The 19,699-nt window shown below is 63.1% G+C and overlaps 5 non-coding genes across 5 annotated transcripts; all 5 read right to left on the bottom strand.

Moving 5' to 3' along the window:
• Nucleotides 1-3,734: 3,734 nt before the first annotated feature.
• Nucleotides 3,735-3,853, bottom strand: LOC142876263 (5S ribosomal RNA). The gene has a single exon (XR_012923191.1). It is a non-coding gene; the product is annotated as a 5S ribosomal RNA (ribosomal RNA).
• Nucleotides 3,854-7,589: 3,736 nt separating this feature from the next.
• LOC142876251 (5S ribosomal RNA) lies at nucleotides 7,590-7,708 on the bottom strand. Its single transcript, XR_012923189.1, has one exon. It is a non-coding gene; the product is annotated as a 5S ribosomal RNA (ribosomal RNA).
• A 3,733-nt stretch (nucleotides 7,709-11,441) lies between these two features.
• LOC142876240 (5S ribosomal RNA) lies at nucleotides 11,442-11,560 on the bottom strand. Its single transcript, XR_012923188.1, has one exon. It is a non-coding gene; the product is annotated as a 5S ribosomal RNA (ribosomal RNA).
• Nucleotides 11,561-15,294: 3,734 nt separating this feature from the next.
• On the bottom strand, nucleotides 15,295-15,413 carry LOC142876229 (5S ribosomal RNA). Its single transcript, XR_012923187.1, has one exon. It is a non-coding gene; the product is annotated as a 5S ribosomal RNA (ribosomal RNA).
• Nucleotides 15,414-19,142: 3,729 nt separating this feature from the next.
• LOC142876218 (5S ribosomal RNA) lies at nucleotides 19,143-19,261 on the bottom strand. Its single transcript, XR_012923186.1, has one exon. It is a non-coding gene; the product is annotated as a 5S ribosomal RNA (ribosomal RNA).
• Nucleotides 19,262-19,699: the final 438 nt, after the last annotated feature.

Genomic DNA, 19,699 nt, shown 5'->3' with positions numbered 1-19,699 from the left:
GGCGGCGGAGGGCGCCCCTGCCCCGCTCGAGAAGCCGAGCCTCTCTGGGCTTCCCCGCCGCCGCCTCCCGCCCCAGGCCCCGCGCCGGGCCGGGCCGGTTGAGTTCTCCGGCCGGGTCCCGCGGGCTCCCAGGGACGGGGTGATGGGCGGGGCGGGGCGGGGGGCTGTCTCTGTATACACACACACACACACTCACACTCACTCACACTCACACAAGATGCGCCTCCACGGCTGGACTCGCCAAGGTGGAGCCCTCCCAGCCCCCCTCGTCTCCTCGCCCGGCCTCCTTCACCTACCCGCTGCCCACCCCCAGCGCGTCGCTGCCTGCCGCTGACTGCGCACGCGCGGGACGCTCGCCCTTTGACCCCAGCCAGGGGCCGCCCTCCCCCACAACCCCTTTCAGCTGCGCCCCCCCCCCTCGCCCTGTGGGTGGGCTGCCGCCTATTCCCCCGGGCCAGGGCTGGGGCACAGCCAGTGTATGGGGCGTCTCTCTCTGGGGATGTGTCCCATGGGTGGGGTGGGGTGGCGTGGTTTGGGGGGCGCTGAAGAAATCAGTCCCCTCCATCTCCTACCTCTGGAAAACGCCCAAGCCCGTGGAGAACTGCCGGCACCGCTTCGTGGGGGCCGGGACCCTCCTCCGTGTCCTCCTGTGGCCCAGTCCAAGGGGCCTGGGCCTGGCCGGGGCTGCATTGGACCCCGACCACCCTGGCGTGTGGACTCGCTAAAAATCGGCCATTAGATATTGGATTCCAGCTTCCTGGAGGTCATTTCACTAATGAGTGCACCGGAAAGAGTTTCCTAATCCATCTGTGAGGGTGGCAACTGAAAGAGAATTTGAAAGCTGACAGAATAGGCGAGGGAAGGCATAGGAGATTTCCACACCCAGCAAGGAAGACTTTCCCGAAATGGAAGAAAGAAACGAGCAAACAGAGACACCGGTAGCCCGCCCGGAAAAGAGTCTGCCCCTTAGAGAAAGCACCCTGACCAGGTTCACCCGTGGGTGGGTGGCGAGCTAGCGGCGTTCAGAAGAGCGAGGCCCGCAGTCTGTGCGGAAGACACCTGCGCTCGGGTGTGTGTGGCGGCGCGATTCACAAGCAGCTCTAGACGTTAAACCAAGGAGAAGCCAGGGAGTTCCCAACGCCCCAGGTGTCCTCAGCCCACGACTGGCTGCTGTGGGAATGCGAAGCCCGGCTCCTTGTCTCAGAGCGGGGTTCCCAGGAGGATCAGGCTGAAGCTGGGACTCGGCCTCAAAGTGTCCCCTCGCATGGCCACCCCCTTCCCCTTCCTGCTCCTCTACTCCTGGTGCCCCTCCATCCAGGGGCCAGACCTTAAAGAGTCACCGCAAGAGAATCCTGGTCCCAAAGGAGCCTTCTGGGGGACCGGTGCTGAGAGAGGTTGTGGGCATGGCCCGCTGGGGCTCTGCCCGACCCAGGGCTGAGAGATGCCACCTCCCAGCTCTGGGTCCCTGCAGGAAGTGTTGGCAAGCACAGGGCCGGTCCTCCAAAGGCCCAGGTGCAGGGAGCCCAGGCCAAGCAGCCTGTGGAAGAGGCCACTTGCCGTGCCACCCCGGGAACAGGACTGCAGGCCCCGGCCCTTCCCACCTCCTCCTCCTCCTCCTCCTCCTCCTCCTCCCCCCCGCCCCCCCCCACAGGGCACAGGGCTCAGAGACTCTTGCTCAGACTCTTGCTACCCGAAGTGCAAAGGGCATCAGTTGCTCCTCCAACCCCCCCGCCCAGCAGACCACGTTGTCCAGCCAGCCCCCGGGCCTCCCTGGGGTGCCCAGCACAAAAGTGCAGACACCCACCGGACCCTCAATCTCAGTTTTCGGATGTTTTTGCCACTCTAAGGACCCGCAGGCCAGCTGGGCCTTCGGGCAGGACAGAGAGCCCCGGAATCCGACGTGGAGAGCTGCGTGTACGTCCCCATCAGGAGGCGGTCCCCACCTCCGCGGCTCTCCCCTTGCGGGGAGGGGCAGCCCAGCCGGCAGCCAGCCGCAGGGCCTCAGGGAAGACACCAGGCTGGGCCCCCGCGGCACAGCGGGGGCACGTCCCCCGCACTCACGCGACTTAGGGACGGCTGCTGGAGACTGCTGCGGCCACCCTGCTGCCGGGTTTCTGGAGGGCTTCCTGGAAGCAGCGTCCACACCAAGCCCTTGGAAGGCCCAGGCGACGGAGGAGCCGGTCAGGCAGGGGCCGAGGACGGTGAGAGGCCGGGCGGGGAGGAGCCGGTCAGGCGGGGGCCCAGGACAGTGACGGGCCTGGCCGGGGAGGAGTGCGTCAGGCAGGGGCAGTGGAGACGGGCTGGGTAAGGGTTAGGGTGACAGTTAGGGCACAATTCACAATCGCAAAGACGTGGAAGCGACCCGAGTGCCCATCCATCCAGGAGTGCATGAATAAAATGTGGCGCGTGGACACCACGGAGTGCCATTCGGCTGTGAGGAGCAGCGGTGAGAGGGCGCCTCTCGTGTTCTCCTGGCCAGAGCTGGAACCCGTTCCAGTAGGCCAGGTATCCCAAGAATGGACACACGAGCACCACGTGAGCGCGCTCACCAGCAAATTGGTACGAACGGATGGACGCCTAAGTGGACAGAGAGGAATCACCTTCATCGGGTGGGTGTCGGGCGTGTGGGGGGAGGGGAGGGGCATACACATCCATTAGGCATGGGGTGGGTGCGCACCGACTGGGGGATGGGCGCACTTGAAGCTCTGACCCGAGGGGGGAGGCTTGGAGAGGGCAAGGCACCCGACCTTAACATTGGTACCCCCACAATACGCTGGAACAACATGAGAGGTATATCAATAAGAACACAGGGGGGGGGCGGGCGCGGTGGCTCACGCCTGTAATCCTAGCTCTCTGGGAGGCCGAGGCGGGCGGATTGCTCCAGGTCAGGAGTTCGAAACCAGCCTGAGCAAGAGCGAGACCCCGTCTCTACTAAAAATAGAAAGAAATTAATTGGCCAACTAATATATATAGAAAAACACAGCCGGGCGTGGTGGTGCATGCCTGTAGTCCCAACTACTCGGGAGGCTGAGGCAGCAGGATTGCTTGAGCCCGGAGATTGAGGTTGCTGTGAGCTAGGCTGACGCCATGGCACTCACTCTAGCCTGGGCAGCAAAACGAGACTCTGTCTCAAAAAAAAAAAAAAAAAAGAACACAGGGGGGAGGGGGGCACGGGCAACACATGTCACCTGAATACTTGTACTCCCATCATCTGCTTGAAGAGAGAGAGAAAAGAAAATGCAATCCTAGAGGTAAGAGACACTTTTTAAAAATAATGAATCCGAAGAGAAAAGTAAAAGGAGGCCTGTGGAGCAGGTCTGGGTGTGACTCCGGATCCCCCAACATCAGGTGCCACCACCAAAGATTCCTGCGTGTAGCCCATAGAACCCCAAAAGCAACGGGACGAGTTCTGGTCACATACTCCCTCCAAATGACATCCTGGCCTTCTTCTGGAACTCCCTCCCCTCTCAGACTCTCAAGGTTTCCTCCAGCGTGTCGGTTCCCACAGAGCAGACCTTTGGTCTGAGACCTGACAGTCCAGATGCCACGCATGCTGCCGCGTGGCGGCGGTGTCGCGGCTTGGGACAAGAGGAGGCCCCACGGTGCGGGCTGGGGCGCCAGGCACCGCGGGCGGGCGCTGAGGGTGGGGGTGACCCCCACCCCGGGCCGCCGCCGCGCTCCCAGAAAGGGGACACAACAAGAGGCAAAAAAAAAAAAAAAAAAAAAAAAGCAGCAGCCTGTGGCACCCGGTATTCCCAGGCGGTCTCCCATCCAAGTACTAACCAGGCCCGACCCTGCTTAGCTTCCGAGACCAGACGAGATCGGGGGCGTTCAGGGTGGTGTGGCCCTAGACGGCGGCGGAGGGCGCCCCTGCCCCGCTCAAGAAGCCGAGCCTCTCTGGGCTTCCCCGCCGCCGCCTCCCGCCCCAGGCCCCGCGCCGGGCCGGGCCGGTTGAGTTCTCCGGCCGGGTCCCGCGGGCTCCCAGGGACGGGGTGATGGGCGGGGCGGGGCGGGGGGCTGTCTCTGTATACACACACACACACACTCACACTCACTCACACTCACACAAGATGCGCCTCCACGGCTGGACTCGCCAAGGTGGAGCCCTCCCAGCCCCCCTCGTCTCCTCGCCCGGCCTCCTTCACCTACCCGCTGCCCACCCCCAGCGCGTCGCTGCCTGCCGCTGACTGCGCACGCGCGGGACGCTCGCCCTTTGACCCCAGCCAGGGGCCGCCCTCCCCCACAACCCCTTTCAGCTGCGCCCCCCCCCCTCGCCCTGTGGGTGGGCTGCCGCCTATTCCCCCGGGCCAGGGCTGGGGCACAGCCAGTGTATGGGGCGTCTCTCTCTGGGGATGTGTCCCATGGGTGGGGTGGGGTGGCGTGGTTTGGGGGGCGCTGAAGAAATCAGTCCCCTCCATCTCCTACCTCTGGAAAACGCCCAAGCCCGTGGAGAACTGCCGGCACCGCTTCGTGGGGGCCGGGACCCTCCTCCGTGTCCTCCTGTGGCCCAGTCCAAGGGGCCTGGGCCTGGCCGGGGCTGCATTGGACCCCGACCACCCTGGCGTGTGGACTCGCTAAAAATCGGCCATTAGATATTGGATTCCAGCTTCCTGGAGGTCATTTCACTAATGAGTGCACCGGAAAGAGTTTCCTAATCCATCTGTGAGGGTGGCAACTGAAAGAGAATTTGAAAGCTGACAGAATAGGCGAGGGAAGGCATAGGAGATTTCCACACCCAGCAAGGAAGACTTTCCCGAAATGGAAGAAAGAAACGAGCAAACAGAGACACCGGTAGCCCGCCCGGAAAAGAGTCTGCCCCTTAGAGAAAGCACCCTGACCAGGTTCACCCGTGGGTGGGTGGCGAGCTAGCGGCGTTCAGAAGAGCGAGGCCCGCAGTCTGTGCGGAAGACACCTGCGCTCGGGTGTGTGTGGCGGCGCGATTCACAAGCAGCTCTAGACGTTAAACCAAGGAGAAGCCAGGGAGTTCCCAACGCCCCAGGTGTCCTCAGCCCACGACTGGCTGCTGTGGGAATGCGAAGCCCGGCTCCTTGTCTCAGAGCGGGGTTCCCAGGAGGATCAGGCTGAAGCTGGGACTCGGCCTCAAAGTGTCCCCTCGCATGGCCACCCCCTTCCCCTTCCTGCTCCTCTACTCCTGGTGCCCCTCCATCCAGGGGCCAGACCTTAAAGAGTCACCGCAAGAGAATCCTGGTCCCAAAGGAGCCTTCTGGGGGACCGGTGCTGAGAGAGGTTGTGGGCATGGCCCGCTGGGGCTCTGCCCGACCCAGGGCTGAGAGATGCCACCTCCCAGCTCTGGGTCCCTGCAGGAAGTGTTGGCAAGCACAGGGCCGGTCCTCCAAAGGCCCAGGTGCAGGGAGCCCAGGCCAAGCAGCCTGTGGAAGAGGCCACTTGCCGTGCCACCCCGGGAACAGGACTGCAGGCCCCGGCCCTTCCCACCTCCTCCTCCTCCTCCTCCTCCTCCTCCTCCCCCCCGCCCCCCCCCACAGGGCACAGGGCTCAGAGACTCTTGCTCAGACTCTTGCTACCCGAAGTGCAAAGGGCATCAGTTGCTCCTCCAACCCCCCCGCCCAGCAGACCACGTTGTCCAGCCAGCCCCCGGGCCTCCCTGGGGTGCCCAGCACAAAAGTGCAGACACCCACCGGACCCTCAATCTCAGTTTTCGGATGTTTTTGCCACTCTAAGGACCCGCAGGCCAGCTGGGCCTTCGGGCAGGACAGAGAGCCCCGGAATCCGACGTGGAGAGCTGCGTGTACGTCCCCATCAGGAGGCGGTCCCCACCTCCGCGGCTCTCCCCTTGCGGGGAGGGGCAGCCCAGCCGGCAGCCAGCCGCAGGGCCTCAGGGAAGACACCAGGCTGGGCCCCCGCGGCACAGCGGGGGCACGTCCCCCGCACTCACGCGACTTAGGGACGGCTGCTGGAGACTGCTGCGGCCACCCTGCTGCCGGGTTTCTGGAGGGCTTCCTGGAAGCAGCGTCCACACCAAGCCCTTGGAAGGCCCAGGCGACGGAGGAGCCGGTCAGGCAGGGGCCGAGGACGGTGAGAGGCCGGGCGGGGAGGAGCCGGTCAGGCGGGGGCCCAGGACAGTGACGGGCCTGGCCGGGGAGGAGTGCGTCAGGCAGGGGCAGTGGAGACGGGCTGGGTAAGGGTTAGGGTGACAGTTAGGGCACAATTCACAATCGCAAAGACGTGGAAGCGACCCGAGTGCCCATCCATCCAGGAGTGCATGAATAAAATGTGGCGCGTGGACACCACGGAGTGCCATTCGGCTGTGAGGAGCAGCGGTGAGAGGGCGCCTCTCGTGTTCTCCTGGCCAGAGCTGGAACCCGTTCCAGTAGGCCAGGTATCCCAAGAATGGACACACGAGCACCACGTGAGCGCGCTCACCAGCAAATTGGTACGAACGGATGGACGCCTAAGTGGACAGAGAGGAATCACCTTCATCGGGTGGGTGTCGGGCGTGTGGGGGGAGGGGAGGGGCATACACATCCATTAGGCATGGGGTGGGTGCGCACCGACTGGGGGATGGGCGCACTTGAAGCTCTGACCCGAGGGGGGAGGCTTGGAGAGGGCAAGGCACCCGACCTTAACATTGGTACCCCCACAATACGCTGGAACAACATGAGAGGTATATCAATAAGAACACAGGGGGGGGGCGGGCGCGGTGGCTCACGCCTGTAATCCTAGCTCTCTGGGAGGCCGAGGCGGGCGGATTGCTCCAGGTCAGGAGTTCGAAACCAGCCTGAGCAAGAGCGAGACCCCGTCTCTACTAAAAATAGAAAGAAATTAATTGGCCAACTAATATATATAGAAAAACACAGCCGGGCGTGGTGGTGCATGCCTGTAGTCCCAACTACTCGGGAGGCTGAGGCAGCAGGATTGCTTGAGCCCGGAGATTGAGGTTGCTGTGAGCTAGGCTGACGCCATGGCACTCACTCTAGCCTGGGCAGCAAAACGAGACTCTGTCTCAAAAAAAAAAAAAAAAAAAGAACACAGGGGGGAGGGGGGCACGGGCAACACATGTCACCTGAATACTTGTACTCCCATCATCTGCTTGAAGAGAGAGAGAAAAGAAAATGCAATCCTAGAGGTAAGAGACACTTTTTAAAAATAATGAATCCGAAGAGAAAAGTAAAAGGAGGCCTGTGGAGCAGGTCTGGGTGTGACTCCGGATCCCCCAACATCAGGTGCCACCACCAAAGATTCCTGCGTGTAGCCCATAGAACCCCAAAAGCAACGGGACGAGTTCTGGTCACATACTCCCTCCAAATGACATCCTGGCCTTCTTCTGGAACTCCCTCCCCTCTCAGACTCTCAAGGTTTCCTCCAGCGTGTCGGTTCCCACAGAGCAGACCTTTGGTCTGAGACCTGACAGTCCAGATGCCACGCATGCTGCCGCGTGGCGGCGGTGTCGCGGCTTGGGACAAGAGGAGGCCCCACGGTGCGGGCTGGGGCGCCAGGCACCGCGGGCGGGCGCTGAGGGTGGGGGTGACCCCCACCCCGGGCCGCTGCCGCGCTCCCAGAAAGGGGACACAACAAGAGGCAAAAAAAAAAAAAAAAAAAAAAAAAGCAGCAGCCTGTGGCACCCGGTATTCCCAGGCGGTCTCCCATCCAAGTACTAACCAGGCCCGACCCTGCTTAGCTTCCGAGACCAGACGAGATCGGGGGCGTTCAGGGTGGTGTGGCCCTAGACGGCGGCGGAGGGCGCCCCTGCCCCGCTCAAGAAGCCGAGCCTCTCTGGGCTTCCCCGCCGCCGCCTCCCGCCCCAGGCCCCGCGCCGGGCCGGGCCGGTTGAGTTCTCCGGCCGGGTCCCGCGGGCTCCCAGGGACGGGGTGATGGGCGGGGCGGGGCGGGGGGCTGTCTCTGTATACACACACACACACACTCACACTCACTCACACTCACACAAGATGCGCCTCCACGGCTGGACTCGCCAAGGTGGAGCCCTCCCAGCCCCCCTCGTCTCCTCGCCCGGCCTCCTTCACCTACCCGCTGCCCACCCCCAGCGCGTCGCTGCCTGCCGCTGACTGCGCACGCGCGGGACGCTCGCCCTTTGACCCCAGCCAGGGGCCGCCCTCCCCCACAACCCCTTTCAGCTGCGCCCCCCCCCCTCGCCCTGTGGGTGGGCTGCCGCCTATTCCCCCGGGCCAGGGCTGGGGCACAGCCAGTGTATGGGGCGTCTCTCTCTGGGGATGTGTCCCATGGGTGGGGTGGGGTGGCGTGGTTTGGGGGGCGCTGAAGAAATCAGTCCCCTCCATCTCCTACCTCTGGAAAACGCCCAAGCCCGTGGAGAACTGCCGGCACCGCTTCGTGGGGGCCGGGACCCTCCTCCGTGTCCTCCTGTGGCCCAGTCCAAGGGGCCTGGGCCTGGCCGGGGCTGCATTGGACCCCGACCACCCTGGCGTGTGGACTCGCTAAAAATCGGCCATTAGATATTGGATTCCAGCTTCCTGGAGGTCATTTCACTAATGAGTGCACCGGAAAGAGTTTCCTAATCCATCTGTGAGGGTGGCAACTGAAAGAGAATTTGAAAGCTGACAGAATAGGCGAGGGAAGGCATAGGAGATTTCCACACCCAGCAAGGAAGACTTTCCCGAAATGGAAGAAAGAAACGAGCAAACAGAGACACCGGTAGCCCGCCCGGAAAAGAGTCTGCCCCTTAGAGAAAGCACCCTGACCAGGTTCACCCGTGGGTGGGTGGCGAGCTAGCGGCGTTCAGAAGAGCGAGGCCCGCAGTCTGTGCGGAAGACACCTGCGCTCGGGTGTGTGTGGCGGCGCGATTCACAAGCAGCTCTAGACGTTAAACCAAGGAGAAGCCAGGGAGTTCCCAACGCCCCAGGTGTCCTCAGCCCACGACTGGCTGCTGTGGGAATGCGAAGCCCGGCTCCTTGTCTCAGAGCGGGGTTCCCAGGAGGATCAGGCTGAAGCTGGGACTCGGCCTCAAAGTGTCCCCTCGCATGGCCACCCCCTTCCCCTTCCTGCTCCTCTACTCCTGGTGCCCCTCCATCCAGGGGCCAGACCTTAAAGAGTCACCGCAAGAGAATCCTGGTCCCAAAGGAGCCTTCTGGGGGACCGGTGCTGAGAGAGGTTGTGGGCATGGCCCGCTGGGGCTCTGCCCGACCCAGGGCTGAGAGATGCCACCTCCCAGCTCTGGGTCCCTGCAGGAAGTGTTGGCAAGCACAGGGCCGGTCCTCCAAAGGCCCAGGTGCAGGGAGCCCAGGCCAAGCAGCCTGTGGAAGAGGCCACTTGCCGTGCCACCCCGGGAACAGGACTGCAGGCCCCGGCCCTTCCCACCTCCTCCTCCTCCTCCTCCTCCTCCTCCTCCCCCCCGCCCCCCCCCACAGGGCACAGGGCTCAGAGACTCTTGCTCAGACTCTTGCTACCCGAAGTGCAAAGGGCATCAGTTGCTCCTCCAACCCCCCCGCCCAGCAGACCACGTTGTCCAGCCAGCCCCCGGGCCTCCCTGGGGTGCCCAGCACAAAAGTGCAGACACCCACCGGACCCTCAATCTCAGTTTTCGGATGTTTTTGCCACTCTAAGGACCCGCAGGCCAGCTGGGCCTTCGGGCAGGACAGAGAGCCCCGGAATCCGACGTGGAGAGCTGCGTGTACGTCCCCATCAGGAGGCGGTCCCCACCTCCGCGGCTCTCCCCTTGCGGGGAGGGGCAGCCCAGCCGGCAGCCAGCCGCAGGGCCTCAGGGAAGACACCAGGCTGGGCCCCCGCGGCACAGCGGGGGCACGTCCCCCGCACTCACGCGACTTAGGGACGGCTGCTGGAGACTGCTGCGGCCACCCTGCTGCCGGGTTTCTGGAGGGCTTCCTGGAAGCAGCGTCCACACCAAGCCCTTGGAAGGACCAGGCGACGGAGGAGCCGGTCAGGCAGGGGCCGAGGACGGTGAGAGGCCGGGCGGGGAGGAGCCGGTCAGGCGGGGGCCCAGGACAGTGACGGGCCTGGCCGGGGAGGAGTGCGTCAGGCAGGGGCAGTGGAGACGGGCTGGGTAAGGGTTAGGGTGACAGTTAGGGCACAATTCACAATCGCAAAGACGTGGAAGCGACCCGAGTGCCCATCCATCCAGGAGTGCATGAATAAAATGTGGCGCGTGGACACCACGGAGTGCCATTCGGCTGTGAGGAGCAGCGGTGAGAGGGCGCCTCTCGTGTTCTCCTGGCCAGAGCTGGAACCCGTTCCAGTAGGCCAGGTATCCCAAGAATGGACACACGAGCACCACGTGAGCGCGCTCACCAGCAAATTGGTACGAACGGATGGACGCCTAAGTGGACAGAGAGGAATCACCTTCATCGGGTGGGTGTCGGGCGTGTGGGGGGAGGGGAGGGGCATACACATCCATTAGGCATGGGGTGGGTGCGCACCGACTGGGGGATGGGCGCACTTGAAGCTCTGACCCGAGGGGGGAGGCTTGGAGAGGGCAAGGCACCCGACCTTAACATTGGTACCCCCACAATACGCTGGAACAACATGAGAGGTATATGAATAAGAACACAGGGGGGGGCGGGCGCGGTGGCTCACGCCTGTAATCCTAGCTCTCTGGGAGGCCGAGGCGGGCGGATTGCTCCAGGTCAGGAGTTCGAAACCAGCCTGAGCAAGAGCGAGACCCCGTCTCTACTAAAAATAGAAAGAAATTAATTGGCCAACTAATATATATAGAAAAACACAGCCGGGCGTGGTGGTGCATGCCTGTAGTCCCAACTACTCGGGAGGCTGAGGCAGCAGGATTGCTTGAGCCCGGAGATTGAGGTTGCTGTGAGCTAGGCTGACGCCATGGCACTCACTCTAGCCTGGGCAGCAAAACGAGACTCTGTCTCAAAAAAAAAAAAAAAAAAGAACACAGGGGGGAGGGGGGCACGGGCAACACATGTCACCTGAATACTTGTACTCCCATCATCTGCTTGAAGAGAGAGAGAAAAGAAAATGCAATCATAGAGGTAAGAGACACTTTTTAAAAATAATGAATCCGAAGAGAAAAGTAAAAGGAGGCCTGTGGAGCAGGTCTGGGTGTGACTCCGGATCCCCCAACATCAGGTGCCACCACCAAAGATTCCTGCGTGTAGCCCATAGAACCCCAAAAGCAACGGGACGAGTTCTGGTCACATACTCCCTCCAAATGACATCCTGGCCTTCTTCTGGAACTCCCTCCCCTCTCAGACTCTCAAGGTTTCCTCCAGCGTGTCGGTTCCCACAGAGCAGACCTTTGGTCTGAGACCTGACAGTCCAGATGCCACGCATGCTGCCGCGTGGCGGCGGTGTCGCGGCTTGGGACAAGAGGAGGCCCCACGGTGCGGGCTGGGGCGCCAGGCACCGCGGGCGGGCGCTGAGGGTGGGGGTGACCCCCACCCCGGGCCGCCGCCGCGCTCCCAGAAAGGGGACACAACAAGAGGCAAAAAAAAAAAAAAAAAAAAAAAAGCAGCAGCCTGTGGCACCCGGTATTCCCAGGCGGTCTCCCATCCAAGTACTAACCAGGCCCGACCCTGCTTAGCTTCCGAGACCAGACGAGATCGGGGGCGTTCAGGGTGGTGTGGCCCTAGACGGCGGCGGAGGGCGCCCCTGCCCCGCTCAAGAAGCCGAGCCTCTCTGGGCTTCCCCGCCGCCGCCTCCCGCCCCAGGCCCCGCGCCGGGCCGGGCCGGTTGAGTTCTCCGGCCGGGTCCCGCGGGCTCCCAGGGACGGGGTGATGGGCGGGGCGGGGCGGGGGGCTGTCTCTGTATACACACACACACACACTCACACTCACTCACACTCACACAAGATGCGCCTCCACGGCTGGACTCGCCAAGGTGGAGCCCTCCCAGCCCCCCTCGTCTCCTCGCCCGGCCTCCTTCACCTACCCGCTGCCCACCCCCAGCGCGTCGCTGCCTGCCGCTGACTGCGCACGCGCGGGACGCTCGCCCTTTGACCCCAGCCAGGGGCCGCCCTCCCCCACAACCCCTTTCAGCTGCGCCCCCCCCCCTCGCCCTGTGGGTGGGCTGCCGCCTATTCCCCCGGGCCAGGGCTGGGGCACAGCCAGTGTATGGGGCGTCTCTCTCTGGGGATGTGTCCCATGGGTGGGGTGGGGTGGCGTGGTTTGGGGGGCGCTGAAGAAATCAGTCCCCTCCATCTCCTACCTCTGGAAAACGCCCAAGCCCGTGGAGAACTGCCGGCACCGCTTCGTGGGGGCCGGGACCCTCCTCCGTGTCCTCCTGTGGCCCAGTCCAAGGGGCCTGGGCCTGGCCGGGGCTGCATTGGACCCCGACCACCCTGGCGTGTGGACTCGCTAAAAATCGGCCATTAGATATTGGATTCCAGCTTCCTGGAGGTCATTTCACTAATGAGTGCACCGGAAAGAGTTTCCTAATCCATCTGTGAGGGTGGCAACTGAAAGAGAATTTGAAAGCTGACAGAATAGGCGAGGGAAGGCATAGGAGATTTCCACACCCAGCAAGGAAGACTTTCCCGAAATGGAAGAAAGAAACGAGCAAACAGAGACACCGGTAGCCCGCCCGGAAAAGAGTCTGCCCCTTAGAGAAAGCACCCTGACCAGGTTCACCCGTGGGTGGGTGGCGAGCTAGCGGCGTTCAGAAGAGCGAGGCCCGCAGTCTGTGCGGAAGACACCTGCGCTCGGGTGTGTGTGGCGGCGCGATTCACAAGCAGCTCTAGACGTTAAACCAAGGAGAAGCCAGGGAGTTCCCAACGCCCCAGGTGTCCTCAGCCCACGACTGGCTGCTGTGGGAATGCGAAGCCCGGCTCCTTGTCTCAGAGCGGGGTTCCCAGGAGGATCAGGCTGAAGCTGGGACTCGGCCTCAAAGTGTCCCCTCGCATGGCCACCCCCTTCCCCTTCCTGCTCCTCTACTCCTGGTGCCCCTCCATCCAGGGGCCAGACCTTAAAGAGTCACCGCAAGAGAATCCTGGTCCCAAAGGAGCCTTCTGGGGGACCGGTGCTGAGAGAGGTTGTGGGCATGGCCCGCTGGGGCTCTGCCCGACCCAGGGCTGAGAGATGCCACCTCCCAGCTCTGGGTCCCTGCAGGAAGTGTTGGCAAGCACAGGGCCGGTCCTCCAAAGGCCCAGGTGCAGGGAGCCCAGGCCAAGCAGCCTGTGGAAGAGGCCACTTGCCGTGCCACCCCGGGAACAGGACTGCAGGCCCCGGCCCTTCCCACCTCCTCCTCCTCCTCCTCCTCCTCCTCCTCCCCCCCGCCCCCCCCCACAGGGCACAGGGCTCAGAGACTCTTGCTCAGACTCTTGCTACCCGAAGTGCAAAGGGCATCAGTTGCTCCTCCAACCCCCCCGCCCAGCAGACCACGTTGTCCAGCCAGCCCCCGGGCCTCCCTGGGGTGCCCAGCACAAAAGTGCAGACACCCACCGGACCCTCAATCTCAGTTTTCGGATGTTTTTGCCACTCTAAGGACCCGCAGGCCAGCTGGGCCTTCGGGCAGGACAGAGAGCCCCGGAATCCGACGTGGAGAGCTGCGTGTACGTCCCCATCAGGAGGCGGTCCCCACCTCCGCGGCTCTCCCCTTGCGGGGAGGGGCAGCCCAGCCGGCAGCCAGCCGCAGGGCCTCAGGGAAGACACCAGGCTGGGCCCCCGCGGCACAGCGGGGGCACGTCCCCCGCACTCACGCGACTTAGGGACGGCTGCTGGAGACTGCTGCGGCCACCCTGCTGCCGGGTTTCTGGAGGGCTTCCTGGAAGCAGCGTCCACACCAAGCCCTTGGAAGGCCCAGGCGACGGAGGAGCCGGTCAGGCAGGGGCCGAGGACGGTGAGAGGCCGGGCGGGGAGGAGCCGGTCAGGCGGGGGCCCAGGACAGTGACGGGCCTGGCCGGGGAGGAGTGCGTCAGGCAGGGGCAGTGGAGACGGGCTGGGTAAGGGTTAGGGTGACAGTTAGGGCACAATTCACAATCGCAAAGACGTGGAAGCGACCCGAGTGCCCATCCATCCAGGAGTGCATGAATAAAATGTGGCGCGTGGACACCACGGAGTGCCATTCGGCTGTGAGGAGCAGCGGTGAGAGGGCGCCTCTCGTGTTCTCCTGGCCAGAGCTGGAACCCGTTCCAGTAGGCCAGGTATCCCAAGAATGGACACACGAGCACCACGTGAGCGCGCTCACCAGCAAATTGGTACGAACGGATGGACGCCTAAGTGGACAGAGAGGAATCACCTTCATCGGGTGGGTGTCGGGCGTGTGGGGGGAGGGGAGGGGCATACACATCCATTAGGCATGGGGTGGGTGCGCACCGACTGGGGGATGGGCGCACTTGAAGCTCTGACCCGAGGGGGGAGGCTTGGAGAGGGCAAGGCACCCGACCTTAACATTGGTACCCCCACAATACGCTGGAACAACATGAGAGGTATATCAATAAGAACACAGGGGGGGGGCGGGCGCGGTGGCTCACGCCTGTAATCCTAGCTCTCTGGGAGGCCGAGGCGGGCGGATTGCTCCAGGTCAGGAGTTCGAAACCAGCCTGAGCAAGAGCGAGACCCCGTCTCTACTAAAAATAGAAAGAAATTAATTGGCCAACTAATATATATAGAAAAACACAGCCGGGCGTGGTGGTGCATGCCTGTAGTCCCAACTACTCGGGAGGCTGAGGCAGCAGGATTGCTTGAGCCCGGAGATTGAGGTTGCTGTGAGCTAGGCTGACGCCATGGCACTCACTCTAGCCTGGGCAGCAAAACGAGACTCTGTCTCAAAAAAAAAAAAAAAAAAGAACACAGGGGGGAGGGGGGCACGGGCAACACATGTCACCTGAATACTTGTACTCCCATCATCTGCTTGAAGAGAGAGAGAAAAGAAAATGCAATCATAGAGGTAAGAGACACTTTTTAAAAATAATGAATCCGAAGAGAAAAGTAAAAGGAGGCCTGTGGAGCAGGTCTGGGTGTGACTCCGGATCCCCCAACATCAGGTGCCACCACCAAAGATTCCTGCGTGTAGCCCATAGAACCCCAAAAGCAACGGGACGAGTTCTGGTCACATACTCCCTCCAAATGACATCCTGGCCTTCTTCTGGAACTCCCTCCCCTCTCAGACTCTCAAGGTTTCCTCCAGCGTGTCGGTTCCCACAGAGCAGACCTTTGGTCTGAGACCTGACAGTCCAGATGCCACGCATGCTGCCGCGTGGCGGCGGTGTCGCGGCTTGGGACAAGAGGAGGCCCCACGGTGCGGGCTGGGGCGCCAGGCACCGCGGGCGGGCGCTGAGGGTGGGGGTGACCCCCACCCCGGGCCGCCGCCGCGCTCCCAGAAAGGGGACACAACAAGAGGCAAAAAAAAAAAAAAAAAAAAAAAAGCAGCAGCCTGTGGCACCCGGTATTCCCAGGCGGTCTCCCATCCAAGTACTAACCAGGCCCGACCCTGCTTAGCTTCCGAGACCAGACGAGATCGGGGGCGTTCAGGGTGGTGTGGCCCTAGACGGCGGCGGAGGGCGCCCCTGCCCCGCTCAAGAAGCCGAGCCTCTCTGGGCTTCCCCGCCGCCGCCTCCCGCCCCAGGCCCCGCGCCGGGCCGGGCCGGTTGAGTTCTCCGGCCGGGTCCCGCGGGCTCCCAGGGACGGGGTGATGGGCGGGGCGGGGCGGGGGGCTGTCTCTGTATACACACACACACACACTCACACTCACTCACACTCACACAAGATGCGCCTCCACGGCTGGACTCGCCAAGGTGGAGCCCTCCCAGCCCCCCTCGTCTCCTCGCCCGGCCTCCTTCACCTACCCGCTGCCCACCCCCAGCGCGTCGCTGCCTGCCGCTGACTGCGCACGCGCGGGACGCTCGCCCTTTGACCCCAGCCAGGGGCCGCCCTCCCCCACAACCCCTTTCAGCTGCGCCCCCCCCCTCGCCCTGTGGGTGGGCTGCCGCCTATTCCCCCGGGCCAGGGCTGGGGCACAGCCAGTGTATGGGGCGTCTCTCTCTGGGGATGTGTCCCATGGGTGGGGTGGCGTGGTTTGGGGGGCGCTGAAGAAATCAGTCCCCTCCATCTCCTACCTCTGGAAAACGCCCAAGCCCGTGGAGAACTGCCGGCACCGCTTCGTGGGGGCCGGGACCCTCCTCCGTGTCCTCCTGTGGCCCAGTCCAAGGGGCCTGGGCCTGGCCGGGGCTGCATTGGACCCCGACCACCCTGGCGTGTGGACTCGCTAAAAATCGGCCATTAGATATTGGATTCCAGCTTCCTGGAGGTCATTTCACTAATGAGTGCACCGGAAAGAGTTTCCTAATCCATCTGTGAGGGTGGCAACTGAAAGAGAATTTGAAAGCTGACAGAATAGGCGAGGGAAGGCATAGGAGATTTCCACACCCAGCAAGGAAGACTTTCCCGAAATGGAAGAAAGAAACGAGCAAACAGAGACACCGGTAGCCCGCCCGGAAAAGAGTCTGCCCCTTAGAGAAAGCACCCTGACCAGGTTCACCCGTGGGTGGGTGGCGAGCTAGCGGCGTTCAGAAGAGCGAGGCCCGCAGTCTGTGCGGAAGACACCTGCGCTCGGGTGTGTGTGGCGGCGCGATTCACAAGCAGCTCTAGACGTTAAACCAAGGAGAAGCCAGGGAGTTCCCAACGCCCCAGGTGTCCTCAGCCCACGACTGGCTGCTGTGGGAATGCGAAGCCCGGCTCCTTGTCTCAGAGCGGGGTTCCCAGGAGGATCAGGCTGAAGCTGGGACTCGGCCTCAAAGTGTCCCCTCGCATGGCCACCCCCTTCCCCTTCCTGCTCCTCTACTCCTGGTGCCCCTCCATCCAGGGGCCAGACCTTAAAGAGTCACCGCAAGAGAATCCTGGTCCCAAAGGAGCCTTCTGGGGGACCGGTGCTGAGAGAGGTTGTGGGCATGGCCCGCTGGGGCTCTGCCCGACCCAGGGCTGAGAGATGCCACCTCCCAGCTCTGGGTCCCTGCAGGAAGTGTTGGCAAGCACAGGGCCGGTCCTCCAAAGGCCCAGGTGCAGGGAGCCCAGGCCAAGCAGCCTGTGGAAGAGGCCACTTGCCGTGCCACCCCGGGAACAGGACTGCAGGCCCCGGCCCTTCCCACCTCCTCCTCCTCCTCCTCCTCCTCCTCCTCCCCCCCGCCCCCCCCCACAGGGCACAGGGCTCAGAGACTCTTGCTCAGACTCTTGCTACCCGAAGTGCAAAGGGCATCAGTTGCTCCTCCAACCCCCCCGCCCAGCAGACCACGTTGTCCAGCCAGCCCCCGGGCCTCCCTGGGGTGCCCAGCACAAAAGTGCAGACACCCACCGGACCCTCAATCTCAGTTTTCGGATGTTTTTGCCACTCTAAGGACCCGCAGGCCAGCTGGGCCTTCGGGCAGGACAGAGAGCCCCGGAATCCGACGTGGAGAGCTGCGTGTACGTCCCCATCAGGAGGCGGTCCCCACCTCCGCGGCTCTCCCCTTGCGGGGAGGGGCAGCCCAGCCGGCAGCCAGCCGCAGGGCCTCAGGGAAGACACCAGGCTGGGCCCCCGCGGCACAGCGGGGGCACGTCCCCCGCACTCACGCGACTTAGGGACGGCTGCTGGAGACTGCTGCGGCCACCCTGCTGCCGGGTTTCTGGAGGGCTTCCTGGAAGCAGCGTCCACACCAAGCCCTTGGAAGGCCCAGGCGACGGAGGAGCCGGTCAGGCAGGGGCCGAGGACGGTGAGAGGCCGGGCGGGGAGGAGCCGGTCAGGCGGGGGCCCAGGACAGTGACGGGCCTGGCCGGGGAGGAGTGCGTCAGGCAGGGGCAGTGGAGACGGGCTGGGTAAGGGTTAGGGTGACAGTTAGGGCACAATTCACAATCGCAAAGACGTGGAAGCGACCCGAGTGCCCATCCATCCAGGAGTGCATGAATAAAATGTGGCGCGTGGACACCACGGAGTGCCATTCGGCTGTGAGGAGCAGCGGTGAGAGGGCGCCTCTCGTGTTCTCCTGGCCAGAGCTGGAACCCGTTCCAGTAGGCCAGGTATCCCAAGAATGGACACACGAGCACCACGTGAGCGCGCTCACCAGCAAATTGGTACGAACGGATGGACGCCTAAGTGGACAGAGAGGAATCACCTTCATCGGGTGGGTGTCGGGCGTGTGGGGGGAGGGGAGGGGCATACACATCCATTAGGCATGGGGTGGGTGCGCACCGACTGGGGGATGGGCGCACTTGAAGCTCTGACCCGAGGGGGGAGGCTTGGAGAGGGCAAGGCACCCGACCTTAACATTGGTACCCCCACAATACGCTGGAACAACATGAGAGGTATATCAATAAGAACACAGGGGGGGGGCGGGCGCGGTGGCTCACGCCTGTAATCCTAGCTCTCTGGGAGGCCGAGGCGGGCGGATTGCTCCAGGTCAGGAGTTCGAAACCAGCCTGAGCAAGAGCGAGACCCCGTCTCTACTAAAAATAGAAAGAAATTAATTGGCCAACTAATATATATAGAAAAACACAGCCGGGCGTGGTGGTGCATGCCTGTAGTCCCAACTACTCGGGAGGCTGAGGCAGCAGGATTGCTTGAGCCCGGAGATTGAGGTTGCTGTGAGCTAGGCTGACGCCATGGCACTCACTCTAGCCTGGGCAGCAAAACGAGACTCTGTCTCAAAAAAAAAAAAAAAAAAGAACACAGGGGGGAGGGGGGCACGGGCAACACATGTCACCTGAATACTTGTACTCCCATCATCTGCTTGAAGAGAGAGAGAAAAGAAAATGCAATCATAGAGGTAAGAGACACTTTTTAAAAATAATGAATCCGAAGAGAAAAGTAAAAGGAGGCCTGTGGAGCAGGTCTGGGTGTGACTCCGGATCCCCCAACATCAGGTGCCACCACCAAAGATTCCTGCGTGTAGCCCATAGAACCCCAAAAGCAACGGGACGAGTTCTGGTCACATACTCCCTCCAAATGACATCCTGGCCTTCTTCTGGAACTCCCTCCCCTCTCAGACTCTCAAGGTTTCCTCCAGCGTGTCGGTTCCCACAGAGCAGACCTTTGGTCTGAGACCTGACAGTCCAGATGCCACGCATGCTGCCGCGTGGCGGCGGTGTCGCGGCTTGGGACAAGAGGAGGCCCCACGGTGCGGGCTGGGGCGCCAGGCACCGCGGGCGGGCGCTGAGGGTGGGGGTGACCCCCACCCCGGGCCGCCGCCGCGCTCCCAGAAAGGGGACACAACAAGAGGCAAAAAAAAAAAAAAAAAAAAAAAAAGCAGCAGCCTGTGGCACCCGGTATTCCCAGGCGGTCTCCCATCCAAGTACTAACCAGGCCCGACCCTGCTTAGCTTCCGAGACCAGACGAGATCGGGGGCGTTCAGGGTGGTGTGGCCCTAGACGGCGGCGGAGGGCGCCCCTGCCCCGCTCAAGAAGCCGAGCCTCTCTGGGCTTCCCCGCCGCCGCCTCCCGCCCCAGGCCCCGCGCCGGGCCGGGCCGGTTGAGTTCTCCGGCCGGGTCCCGCGGGCTCCCAGGGACGGGGTGATGGGCGGGGCGGGGCGGGGGGCTGTCTCTGTATACACACACACACACACTCACACTCACTCACACTCACACAAGATGCGCCTCCACGGCTGGACTCGCCAAGGTGGAGCCCTCCCAGCCCCCCTCGTCTCCTCGCCCGGCCTCCTTCACCTACCCGCTGCCCACCCCCAGCGCGTCGCTGCCTGCCGCTGACTGCGCACGCGCGGGACGCTCGCCCTTTGACCCCAGCCAGGGGCCGCCCTCCCCCACAACCCCTTTCAGCTGCGCCCCCCCCCCTCGCCCTGTGGGTGGGCTGC

The sequence above is a fragment of the Microcebus murinus genome, chromosome 14, assembly GCF_040939455.1.
Source record: "Microcebus murinus isolate Inina chromosome 14, M.murinus_Inina_mat1.0, whole genome shotgun sequence".
Classification (NCBI taxonomy): Eukaryota; Metazoa; Chordata; class Mammalia; order Primates; family Cheirogaleidae; genus Microcebus; species Microcebus murinus.
Note: the sequence above shows the minus strand (reverse complement) of the source record. Positions and strands in the feature narration are given on the sequence as shown.